At 43.9% G+C, this 11989-nt stretch overlaps 1 protein-coding gene across 5 annotated transcripts in view; it reads right to left on the bottom strand.

Moving 5' to 3' along the window:
• Positions 1-11989, bottom strand: part of nav1a (neuron navigator 1a) — a 162405-nt gene extending 150416 nt beyond the window's left edge. For 4 of the 5 annotated variants that reach the window (XM_084069045.1, XM_084069048.1, XM_084069047.1 and 1 more), the window contains exons 1-2: positions 11878-11989; positions 6417-6650 (exon numbers count right to left, since the gene is read on the bottom strand). The gene's annotated coding sequence lies outside the window, so the exon portion shown is untranslated. Of the gene's footprint in view, positions 1-6416; positions 6651-7289; positions 7412-11877 lie in introns of those variants that run through there. The other variant, XM_084069046.1, reaches the window with a different exon arrangement.

The raw sequence follows: 11989 nt of genomic DNA, 5'->3' as shown, positions 1-11989 counted from the left end.
ACACACACACACACACACACACACACACACACACACACACACACACACACACACACACACACACACACACACACGCAGACAACGCACCCTGCCCCTCTCAAAAAAAAAAGAGGAAAAAAACCCACATACTCTTAACTCCGCAATTCCCTTCCTACATAGCTAAAATCCTCAGTGTTCATTTATCCATGAATTCCCAAGAGTGTGCTAACCAAATGGACCCCTGCCGTACATTTGCTCACTCTCAAGAGTTAAATTAACCACTCAGAATTTTACTACTTTTGACAGAATCAATCTGGGATTATATATCCTCACCTGTGCTGTTTCAGTGTCCAACGATCCAGTGCCTCTCGCCTACTGTAACCTCCCTGCACCCTGCAGTCACCAGCAGCACCCACAGCACCCTCCCAAAGCCCTATAAACTGAGCTCGTCACCAACCACCAGTCTCTCTGGTCTCCAACCAACTGCAGGGTGGCTGTCTGTCTGTGTCGACTGGCTGAAGAAGAACTTTAATGTAATATATTATGTAATTGAACTACTGTACCGGAGGGACATGGGTGGAGGAAGTGGACACGCGGTAGACGGGTGGAAAAGGGGAAAGAGAAGCACGCACAGTGGCAGATATCACACCACCACCTGGGGAAGGGGAACGAGAAGCAAATCGATGTATCTCTACGCCATTCTCAAGAGTCGTACACGCAACTTCTAAACGAAACGCATTCCATATCACCTGAATGAAGCACTTGTCTTCCATACCGTACATGCTTGCACCTCTTATGGTGGCTATTTTTAGTGACATCTCCAAGTCACTAAAAACTAAGCTTCAGAGCTCCCAAAACAAACTGATACGACCACTTCTCGGCCTTAAGCCCACGACCCACCTAATTCCAACACAACACGTCAACCACAGCCACAACACTAGTGGGAGCGACCATGATCTGGTACCACCCAAATTTAGAACAAACATGGGAAAATTCTCATTCTACTACTCTGCCACTAAAATGTGGAATGCCCTGACACCATCCATTTACAAGGATGTGTGACACTGGTTTCTTTAAAAAATTGTCCTGAAAAAATGTCTATCTGACCACAAGGGGATGTAAATGTAAGTTTCCCATCTCTCTTTGCACATTTATTGTTTGTATTTGTTGAAGACATGTATTATTATTTCTTTATTCCAGTTTGGAAGTCTCAGCTTCAGTTTGCTGTTTCTTTATGAAAAGAATGTCATAGAACTATGACATGGTAGCATTCATGATGAGTGCACGTGCGTTCACACAAACTTTAACACACACACACACACACACACACACACACACACACACACACACACACACACACACACACACACTTCACATTATGCCCTATAGTATACCGATCTGTGTTGCCAAGAGACATCTTAAGAAGCTTCTTTAGTGAAGCAGAGATTGTCAAATTAAACCTGTCTGATAACACAAGAATAAAAGTATTTACAACTGTTTGATAGCACTGTTTTTGCAGATCTTCCAGTTGCCACACAGCACTGTGTGAAATTACAAACCAGCGCTTTATATGCAGTTCTTCATACACACAGTGTATTCAATTACACTATACTTCTCAGCGGAGGTGAGTGTGTTCCTCTAGCAGGTATAGGGTCTCTACCTGTCAGGAAGTCTCTCCGTACCTGACAAGACCGTTCTGTACTAACCATGGGAAAGTACACTGTCAAATAATACATGCAATAGACAGTCTCAGATGCACATTCTTCTATTTATTGAGAACACTAACGCGTTTCGGCCTCAGCCTTCCTCAGAGCGGGTAACTTTTCAAAAACGTTTTTTTCCGATTCAAAATCTTTTTTTTTTTTTCGATTCAAAAACATATTTTTTTTCAAAAAGCGATGATTCTTTCCCGATTCAGCCGGGAAATCGATTCTGAATCGTCCAACATGAGAATCGATTTTTGAATTTGAATCGATTTTTTCCTGCAGCCCTAGTGGTTGACCTTAAAACTGTTTTGTTGCAGGGAGTTGCAACTTGGTGCATTGCATTGGTGCGGTTTAGCCATAAGGCTGAGGCCGAAATTCGTTCTCAATAAATAGAAGAATGTCTTGCATCCATTATTTTGGAAAGCTGCTTTTTCCACTTTGTGGTGTCTTTTGAAATAAGTTGTGTCTGTAGCTGAGCACCCACTGCCTAATAAAAAGGCATCCAGAGGAAGCGCGTGTTTCGTACACTGTCAAATCCTCAGTGTCAGTTTAACTATTAGAGTATACAAATGTAACCAAACCATAACCGTAAGGATCCATTTTACATTTGTATAGCCTCACAGTTACAAATGGATAAATGAACACTGAGGATTTTACTGTGTACCTCACCTCCACCACATCATCCTGCCTTCCTCACATATTGTCACACACATTATAGTACAAACACACACACACACACACACACTCTCACATGCATACACACATGTTTGTATTACTACTGTATACTTGTGAGGACATAAACAATTAGGCAATTTTATAAATGCCATTTTTGTCGCACACCAAAACTAGCCGATCGACAAGACCACATCAGGGCACCACAGCATTGCGAGCTTGTAGATTTTCTATTCTTAGTGCATGACAGAGGTACGCAACTAAGAATAAATCCGGCATAACTCCAACCACAACCCCTACCTAACCTCTAATGCCTATAATCCTAATCATATGCTTATCCCTAACCCTTTGTTTTCAACCAGAAAAAAAACAAAAAAGTATTTTGTTATGACCAGGAAAGGTGTCTTCACAATGTGTCTGTTTCTTAAATCCTACTATAGTAGGGTAGGTACCCTCACAAAAAACATGCAGTAATCCTGGTCTCTATACTGCCTCCCCCTGGTCAGCCGGGGGGCCTGATGGAGGGGAAAGGAACTGGTTGGAATAACGTGTTCCTTCCACGCGCTATGTCTTACCGGGGAAACTCCCCCCTGTCAGGTGATAAGAAGCGGCTTGCTAGCTCCTCATGCATTGAAGGAGGCATGAGCTCAGTTCGGGGCTCTCCCTAGGCTGGCAGAGGGAGAGTAGCGTCCAGGATTACAAAGGGTGAAAAAATGGGTCAGAAAATCGTGGGATAAAAGTTTAGAAAAAATATATAATAATTGTACTATACATGCTAGGCCCTCACAAGTATAGTAATACATCTCACACACACGCACACACACACACACACACAGAGCTGAGCGCGCCACACACAGAGCTGAACCCGCCACACACTCACTCAGCTGTCATTCGTTTAACTTGGCACTAAAGATGACTTGATCATAGATACATACATAGACACTGACTTAATAAAGTGTTGGGTTAACAGAGACAGATGTGACTCTATATCACCCTGTAAACCATCCCTGTAAACTCCATCTTCCACTCCTGTCCTACTCTCCTTTCTCCCCATCCCTTCATCTCTCGTTCCTCCTATGGTTCCTCCCCCTCCCCCAACCTCCTATTCATCTCTCTCTCTGGAGGACCAGTGGCACGCACGCACACGCACACACACACACACACACACACACACACACACACACACACACACACACACACACACACACACACGTCATTAATGAGCATCAGAATTCCAGTCTGCCTGATAGAATTCCTAGGAGTACAGCTGTAGTCCTATCTGTATGGAAATGTTCAGTCCCTTATGACCCCACTGAGGTCATACCAGACTTCACACTATTAGTTCATAATGATATACAGAGCCTCAGCTGGTGGTGGTGTATTGTGGCGGTGACGTGTGCGTGTGTGTGTGTGTGTGTGTGTGTGTGCGTGCGTGCGTGCGTGCGTGTGTGTGTGTTTGTTTAGGCTGAGGAATTGCTAATAATATCTGTAGCCTATACTAGGCTATACGAGACAGCAAGAGTGAAGGAAGCCAAACAAGAAAGATAACCTTGTGAAATCGATGAACCCAGCAGAGCTAAATAATTCAGAGCGGACATCACAACTACAACAGTGAAGCTCAATGGAAAATCAGTTATTATATACTGTAGTGGTGATCATAATCTAGAACTGCACAAGCAGAGATCACCTCATCTGCTTGAAGGTCAGTTCTAGTTGTAAAGCCACGTGTGAAATAACGTGAAAATATGTGGGGGGTTTTTACCTTTCCTTGTTGCACAAATTGATCTATAGCAGTGGTTCCCAAACCTTTTCGTGTCAAGGAGCCCAAATTAATATGTATATAAAATATATAATATAAAAATATTCAAAATTCTATTTCGATTGTTATTTTCAAATATAGCTGATGCATATAGGGCTAAAAGTGGTTAAACCAAAGCTATATTGGGGGACCCCCCCCCCAGGTCACCTGGGGGTGGCATGGCAGCATGGCAGCATGTTATGTGCACACCTACAATTGATGCTAATGTTCTAAACTTATACCTGCTACTACAGTACATACACTGACTAGGCCAATCTGTATTTATCTTGATTATTTAACCTGTTTCTATCCTTATCTCTCCAGCTCTGACTACCTGTGCGGCAGTAGCTCAGGAGGTAGAGCGGCCGCTTGGAAAACGGAAGGTTTCCAATTGGATCCCGGGCTCCCACAGAGTTTTAGTGTCGAAGTGTCCTTGAGCAAGACAAGGATTTCACTTGTAAACAATAAACATCTGATGTGACAATAAAGCTGATTCTGACATCTTCATGTGACAGAGTGCAAACGAGTCATTCATTAGGCTTCAGTTATTAGCCCTTAAATCTGTGGCTTAATGTATAAATGACGCTAGTATAATAAATTAGGTTTTAGAGGCTTTGGGTGGGGATGACTTAGCTTATGCTAACTCTCAGTGCTGTCTTCAGAGGAACTGCTGGAACATTCTAATATTGCACAACAAACTTAGTCAACCAACCTGTTTGGTCCCACGTGCTGCCTGTGACATGTCTGGCAACGTAATTTTGAAGATTTGACGATTAACTTGTTTTCATTCATTCAAAAAAATCATGGGTTCACCTCAATCAAAAGAATGTCCATAAAACCTCCATTGGTCCAGCAGGACTGTGCTGCCATCTAGTGGTCATAATCTAGAAGAGCAGAAGCACATCACCTTCTCTCATTGCTTGTCGTTAGCCTCAGAGCATGATTGCCTACGTCATTTATTGGCCAAATTGACATTTCTGCCTAACTCTGTTCTCCTAACACTGCTGCTCCATTGTGCCTTATTGCCTATGTCATCAGCTATCAGAGTGCTTGTTACATTCCAAAATGACTTAGGCAGAAAGTGCTTTTAAGCCAACTTCTGGACTATAGGCAGAAATCTTTGAATGTAACAGGCGTTCTGATGAGAACATAATGCAATAAGGCAGGATGAATCAGCAGTGTTAGGAGAGTAGAGTTAGGCAGATATGAATAAAGGCAGATAAACAGGAACCAAAGAAACTTTGGCAAAAAGTATTTTTTGCCCAGGTATTGAATTTCTTCTTTACTGAAAACCTTAAAAATATGCCATACGGTGTATAGGCAATTATGCTATGTTATGAGGCTAACGTTGTGTTGGTTTCTCCTCTCCTCTCCTCTCCTCTCCTCTCCTCTCCTCTCCTCTCCATTAGGTGTTAGGCTAAATTAGCTGAGGTAATGTATTTTTCCTCATCAGTTCAATGAAACTAATCAGCTTAATGAATGCAACTTCTGAACATTCGAGAAAAGGAGAATAGCATGCTAGACACACACAGAGAGAGAGCAAGAGAGAGAGAGAGAGAGAGAGAGAGAGAAAGAGAGAGAGAGAGAGAGAGAAAGAGAGAGATTTGATTTTCCCCTCATGATTGTATTACATTGTTTTAACAGACCTCCCTCTCTCTCCTCCCTATCCCATGATGATACACTGTGCCTGAACGAGAGTTTAGTCTGATCAAATAGCCACACACCCACACCCACACACACACACACACACACACACACACACACACACACCCTCTGACTCATCACAAAATCAATCAAGGCTGACAGAGGTGGGGGGCAATGTGGGACCTGGCAGTAAACTGAAGGGTGTTAGCAATGCGTGTGCGTGTGTGTGTGTGTGTGTGTGTGTGTGTGTGTGTGTGTGTGTGTGTGTGTGTGTGTGTGTGTGTGTGTGTGTGTGTGCGTGCGTGTGTGTTTGTTTGTGTGCGTGCGCGTGCGTGTGTGTTAGTCCAGCCAGCGGCCAGTTCACATCAAAACGTTATTATTTAAACAACAACAATAGTAAAACTGGCCAAGTGTCTGTCAAAGGTCAAAGTGACACCCGATGATGTCAAAACACTGCTATCTCCCATTGACAGCAGTGACAGAAACACTGAACAAACAAATAGTTTCAGTCAGATACCTTAGACTCCAATAACAATAGCATAACAACAACAACAACAATAACAATATGTTATTAATAAATCACATCCCTGATACGTCAGCACTCAGCAGGGACCTACCGGTAAAGTGTTGCACTGTGTTGGCGTGCGGCCCTCTCCTGTGCTGTGCTGAGCTGTGCTGAGCTGTGCCGTTATAGGCCGGGTGTGGGCCGGGCGGGTGAAGGCTGTGGGGAGGTCACACGTCTCTGAACGTCTCAGGAACAATGGGGGCTGTTTTTTCCTGGATCACTGTTGCATCCTCACCGCTGCCGTCCCATTGGCCCGCGGCGCCTCGCCATTCACAGAGACAGGAAGCTGTGACAAACAGAAACACAAACGTCTTCAGCCAATCGGGAGGGGGTCCACTCCGAGCCCAGGAGGTGACTCGCTTTTTCAAAGTCACTTTCTTTCAATGGAATCAATGTTCTCATCTTTTTATTTTTTTTTAGGAAGGAAAAATGTCATTTGACCGGCTGTTCTGTGTGATTGTAGTGAGTCAGATGTATGAATGGGCCATGAATACAGTTGAGCTGAAGTGACAAATGTTTTTTTTCATACAAGCTGTGACATGAAAAGAGTTCACACACTACGCAGTATGATTATGAAAGCACATGGAGACACAATCGGGCCAATGAGTTCCTAGACTCCACATCACTCACCAACTATTCATCGAACACACACACACACACACACACACACACACACACACACACACACACAGACACCTGCATCCATGGATGTGTGTATACACACGTATGACACACAAACACACTCTATTGTGGCACACTCTAAGCATAGGTACATGAATATCCACATATACAGTACACACACATAGAATTAAGCCTGCACTCAGGCGCGCACACACACACACACACACACACACACACACACACACACACACACATACATACACACACACACACACACAGAGAGAACAACAAAAATTCAGCATACCATGAGCATCCCTTCATTCTAAAGGCGTGCAAGCATCCACAACAAATGGCGATGGAGACTTGCGGTGTGCGATCAGTATTCTCAGCTGAGCTATCTGAAGCATGCACACACACACACACACACACCGCCGCATGCTGCACTGACTCATCCAGCCCGCGTAGCGCTGACTCAGGCCGATCGCATCAAGTCACCCCTGGTTACGGGATACCCCTCTCACCCCCTCCCCTATTTATCTCTAAGCCCTGCCCCTCTCTCTCCCTCCCTCTCTCTCTTACTTTCCCCGTCTGCCTGTATGCCTCCCTACCTCCACCAATTAGATCGCTGTTTCCCAAACATCTTTTAATTATTATTATTATTTCAAAAGATTTTCAAAACATTCCCAAATTTTTTTTTATAAATTAAAAACAAATTCAAACATTTTTCAAAATAATTTCATAAATAAATGTAACAAAATCAAAGAAATTCCATATATTAAAAAACCTAAAAACTTTTAAGAAGTAGTGAAAACAGCAGATATACAAGCTTGTAGATCAGCTATTTTCACTAGTTTCTCTCGGCTATCTTCACATCAAATCTCTCTCTTGGGTCTCGAGCTAAAAAGTTGGGGGAACCACTGCATTAGATTACCTAAGACCACATGAAGACACTGTTAAAATATGACTACGCACACACACACACACACACACACACAGGCCCAAGAGCAAAGCTACAGCGATGACGTCCCAGTCCCAATCACAGTGAGTGACACACAGATACACACAGATAAAAGAACACGCACGTACGTACACATCGGCGTGTACAAGTTCACCAAATGAGAACCAAAACAAGAAGTCGACATACGAACAAGCTGAAGTGAAGACAAGCTCCCACTCACCCTCTGCATGCATCAGGATATAAAAGAGAGGATGAGAGAGAGGAGGATGGTGTGTGTGTGTCCTATCTGTCCTATCATCTGTATGCTACTGAGGGTGTCTGGTGGCTCAATCCATGTGCCTGTGCTTCTGTCTACTTTAGCCTGGCAGGCCTCTGGGATGCGTGTGTGTGTGTGTGTGTGTGTGTGTGTGTGTGTGTGTGTGTGTGTGTGTGTGTGTGTCTGTCTCTCGCCAATCGGCCATAACGTCACCTCGCTGTGCTGCTGCCGCAGTACGCCTGCAGCCGTATCCCCGCCCCTGCACTCTCTCTCTCTCTCCGTCTCTTGATCTCTCTCTCTCCCTCTCTCTCTCTCTCCCTCCCTCCCTCCCTCCCTCTCCCTCTCTCTCTCTCTCTCTCTCTCCTCATCACCTTCCCCATCTCCCTATGCAATTCTACTACCCCACTCTCCTCTCCTCCTGTCCCGTCCTGTCCTCTATCCTCTGCTCTATTGCTCTATTCCCCTCTCCCCTCCTCTCCCCTCCCCTCTCCATAATGGACCTGTTGGCCAGGCTCCTTCCCTCACTAAGGAGTGAAATATGAGCCCAGTTAAAGCAAAGACAGATCCATTAGATGGATGAGAACGTGTCTGTGAGCACTTGTGCACGTGCCTGCTGTTATTGTGAGTGTGTGTGTGTGTGTGTGTGTGTGTGTGTGTGTGTGTGCATGTGTGGGACTGACGGGTGGTAATTAAAAGCTATGTGGCCACGTGTCTGACGCTCAGATCCATCAACCTGCTTTCACACTACAACCTGTGGTCACTGGTCAGGGTGCTGCTGCAGGGAAAAGACAGGAGCGGAGAGGAAAACAGGGTATGCTAATGATGTGTTCACGCAACACACACACACACACCTGATGATGTCTCTGTGTTAGGCACATGCTCAGACAAACAAGCATCCCAAAGGACACGCCAAGTGCGTGTAACATCACATTGTTTTGTTTTGATTGTTCCGTTCGCCTTTTGCTTTGGCAATGTAAACGTATGTTTTTTCACGTCAATAAAGCTCCTTTGAATGAGAGAGAGAGAGAGAGTGTGAGTGAGTGAGTGAGTGAGTGAGTGAGTGAGTGAGTGAGTGAGAGAGAGAGAGAGAGAGGAACAATATCGTTGCTGTCAGGCAGAAACCTCTTATCTCCATGTTTTAACTTTTTGTTTTTCTTCGTAAATTAACGTCCTACTTGATCATACTACAGCATCACACAAAAGCATCAAAAGTAGCAGATCTACAAGCTTGAAACGTGGCGCGAAGCGGCACGTTTCAAGCTTGTAGATCTGCTACTTTTTCTATTTTTGAATTTTAATCTTGAAAAGTAACAGTTTTGGACGTATGAGGTTTCAATCCGACAGAGACGTTATATAGAAGATAAGGGAAGGGGAACAGGACTGGGTGGGTGGGTGGGGGGGGGGGGGGGGTAATCATTTACGGAACAATGACATAGCCACGTGTCACCGATGTGTCATCCCACCTTACAAGCGCGAGGAGGGACGGTAGAGTTGCCACCGATGTGACCTTGAACACAGCCTCCCCGTGCAGCGTGCCTGCCTGCCTCCCTCCTCGTAAACAGCACTCTACAAAAAGGCTCATCCCATCGATCCAGTGTTTACTCAGCTCTCCATGTCCCCGTATTATCATCGCATCTGAAACTGTTTATTGGCCAGAGGCAGTATATGGCGATAAAGATACACAGACACACAGCTGGGACCAACACGGCTCTCTCTCTGGACCTCGAGAGAGAGAGAGAGAGAGAGAGAGAGAGAGAGAGAGAGAGAGAGAGAGAGAGAGAGAGAGAGAGAGAGAGAGAGAGAGAGAGAGAGAGAGAGAGACGCCATGGATCTGATAAACATTGATACAAAGGCCATCGTAATATAATGTTTTTGAGTAGGTGAGATTGTAATGAACACTAGGAGAGGAAAGCACCTCAACCTTATTTAAACCCTCTAGTCTTAGAGAACTGTTTCCCAAACAATATTTATTTTATGGGTCGAGAGTAAATGTACTCTTTTTTTTCTGTTTACTACATAATATATATATATATATATATATATATATATATATATATAATTTCAAGAGATTTAAAAAAGTTTAAACAAAATAATCACAACTTTTCATACATTTAAAACAATTCCCACATTTTTCAAAAGTATTTACTATTTAATAAATAAAAGCAAAAATGTCCATAAAAAACGCTTAAGAAGTAGTGAAAATAGCAGATCTACAAGCTCACAGCGCAGTGCGAAGAGACGCGTTGTGAGCTTGTAGATCTGCTATTTTCACTAGTTTGGGTCGCGGGCAAACATCTAATTTCTCTTTTGGGTCTTGAGCTAAAAGGTTTGGGAACCACTGTCTTTAGAGAACCGGACTTGAGTTACAATTGTACTTTGACTATTTCTTTCTGCCTACACAACAAATCTGTTCGCCACAAATCAGCCTATCTACAAGTAATTCGCACATTTTTTAGCTAATGTTCCCCCCAGAATCTGGACGCTGCTGGGGTTGAAGTGGTTAATTATGTAAGATGTTTTTCGTCACCACTTGTTAGACAGAAAACAGGATCTGATTGCTTTTGTGAACGCTCTGTCCCAGACAGACAGACGCACCCATTTCTCTTCTGGTTCCTCACGCCACGGCATCTGTTATTATTTTCTCTTTGTGAGGTAGAATTCATGTACAGTTTCACTTCCACACAGATCTTCGATCCACATTCTGTCCCCGAGCCCATTCTCTCTGTCTCTGTTGTTACTCTCGTATTACTGCTGTGCTGGCTTTACAGTTCTGCTTTCTCACCCCCCCAGGGATGGGGGCTGAATGCTTTATAAAGACTGTGATACTCAACAGGAAGCCATTTGGGTTCAGATGCTCAAAATAAGAGAATGAAGATGCCACCTACTTCTAAATACAGTTACAAGATGTGCAAACAATCTCCTCTTTGAAATTTTCACTGAATGGCCAGAAATTGACCGTGCATTAATGTATAGCAGTGTTTTTTTTTTAAATTCATGTCCCTCAAATTAGAAAGTGTTTGGCTGCCTGTCTGAAAATATTTTCAGCCAGCAGGAACCCCAATACAAGATACAGTAGAGTTGAAGTAGATTAAACTGATTTGAATGCTTTATTAACTAACATTTGCTGGGGACCCTCTGGAACCCCCTCAAGGACCCCTGGGGGGGGGGGGCAGACCCCACTTTGGGAAGCACTGCATTAATATACAGCGTAAAAGAGCTCTCTGGCTGATCACATACACAGTATTGATTATACAGTACATTGACTGGCTCCATGGAACCCTTAGGGGAGCCGGGGTGGGCCAGAACTGTAAACAAGTACCTCTGTGCAAATCAAATCAATGCATATACTTCAGCTGCTCAACCAAGCACGAGAGATTTATGCACACTGTAAACTAATGAACATGACATGTCCCCTCCCCCCACAGAACACAGGACGCATATGCTATATAATACAGTTTACTGTTTAGCCATATAGCAGACGCTCTTAATCCAGAGCGATTTACAGTAAGCAAAAACACAAGGATAATACATCATAATACATCATAATACACAGCTTTGACCCCCACTGCCCCCCCCCCCTTCTCACACACACACACACACACACACACACTCCCCATCCTTCAACCGTACTGTACAGTGAAAATACAATCACATAACTGCCTACCTCAAAATACTCACCAAAAATATCGTCATTTGGCCTCTGCTGCCGGTCTGTCCTTTCAACTCCTCCTGTGGGTGGCAGAATACTTTATGTTGAACCCATGCTCAGAAGCCAGTCACAAAAACACAC

This window comes from Gymnoscopelus microlampas, assembly GCF_963454915.1.
Source record: "Gymnoscopelus microlampas genome assembly, chromosome: 10".
In the NCBI taxonomy this organism is placed as follows: domain Eukaryota; kingdom Metazoa; phylum Chordata; class Actinopteri; order Myctophiformes; family Myctophidae; genus Gymnoscopelus; species Gymnoscopelus microlampas.
Note: the sequence above shows the minus strand (reverse complement) of the source record. Positions and strands in the feature narration are given on the sequence as shown.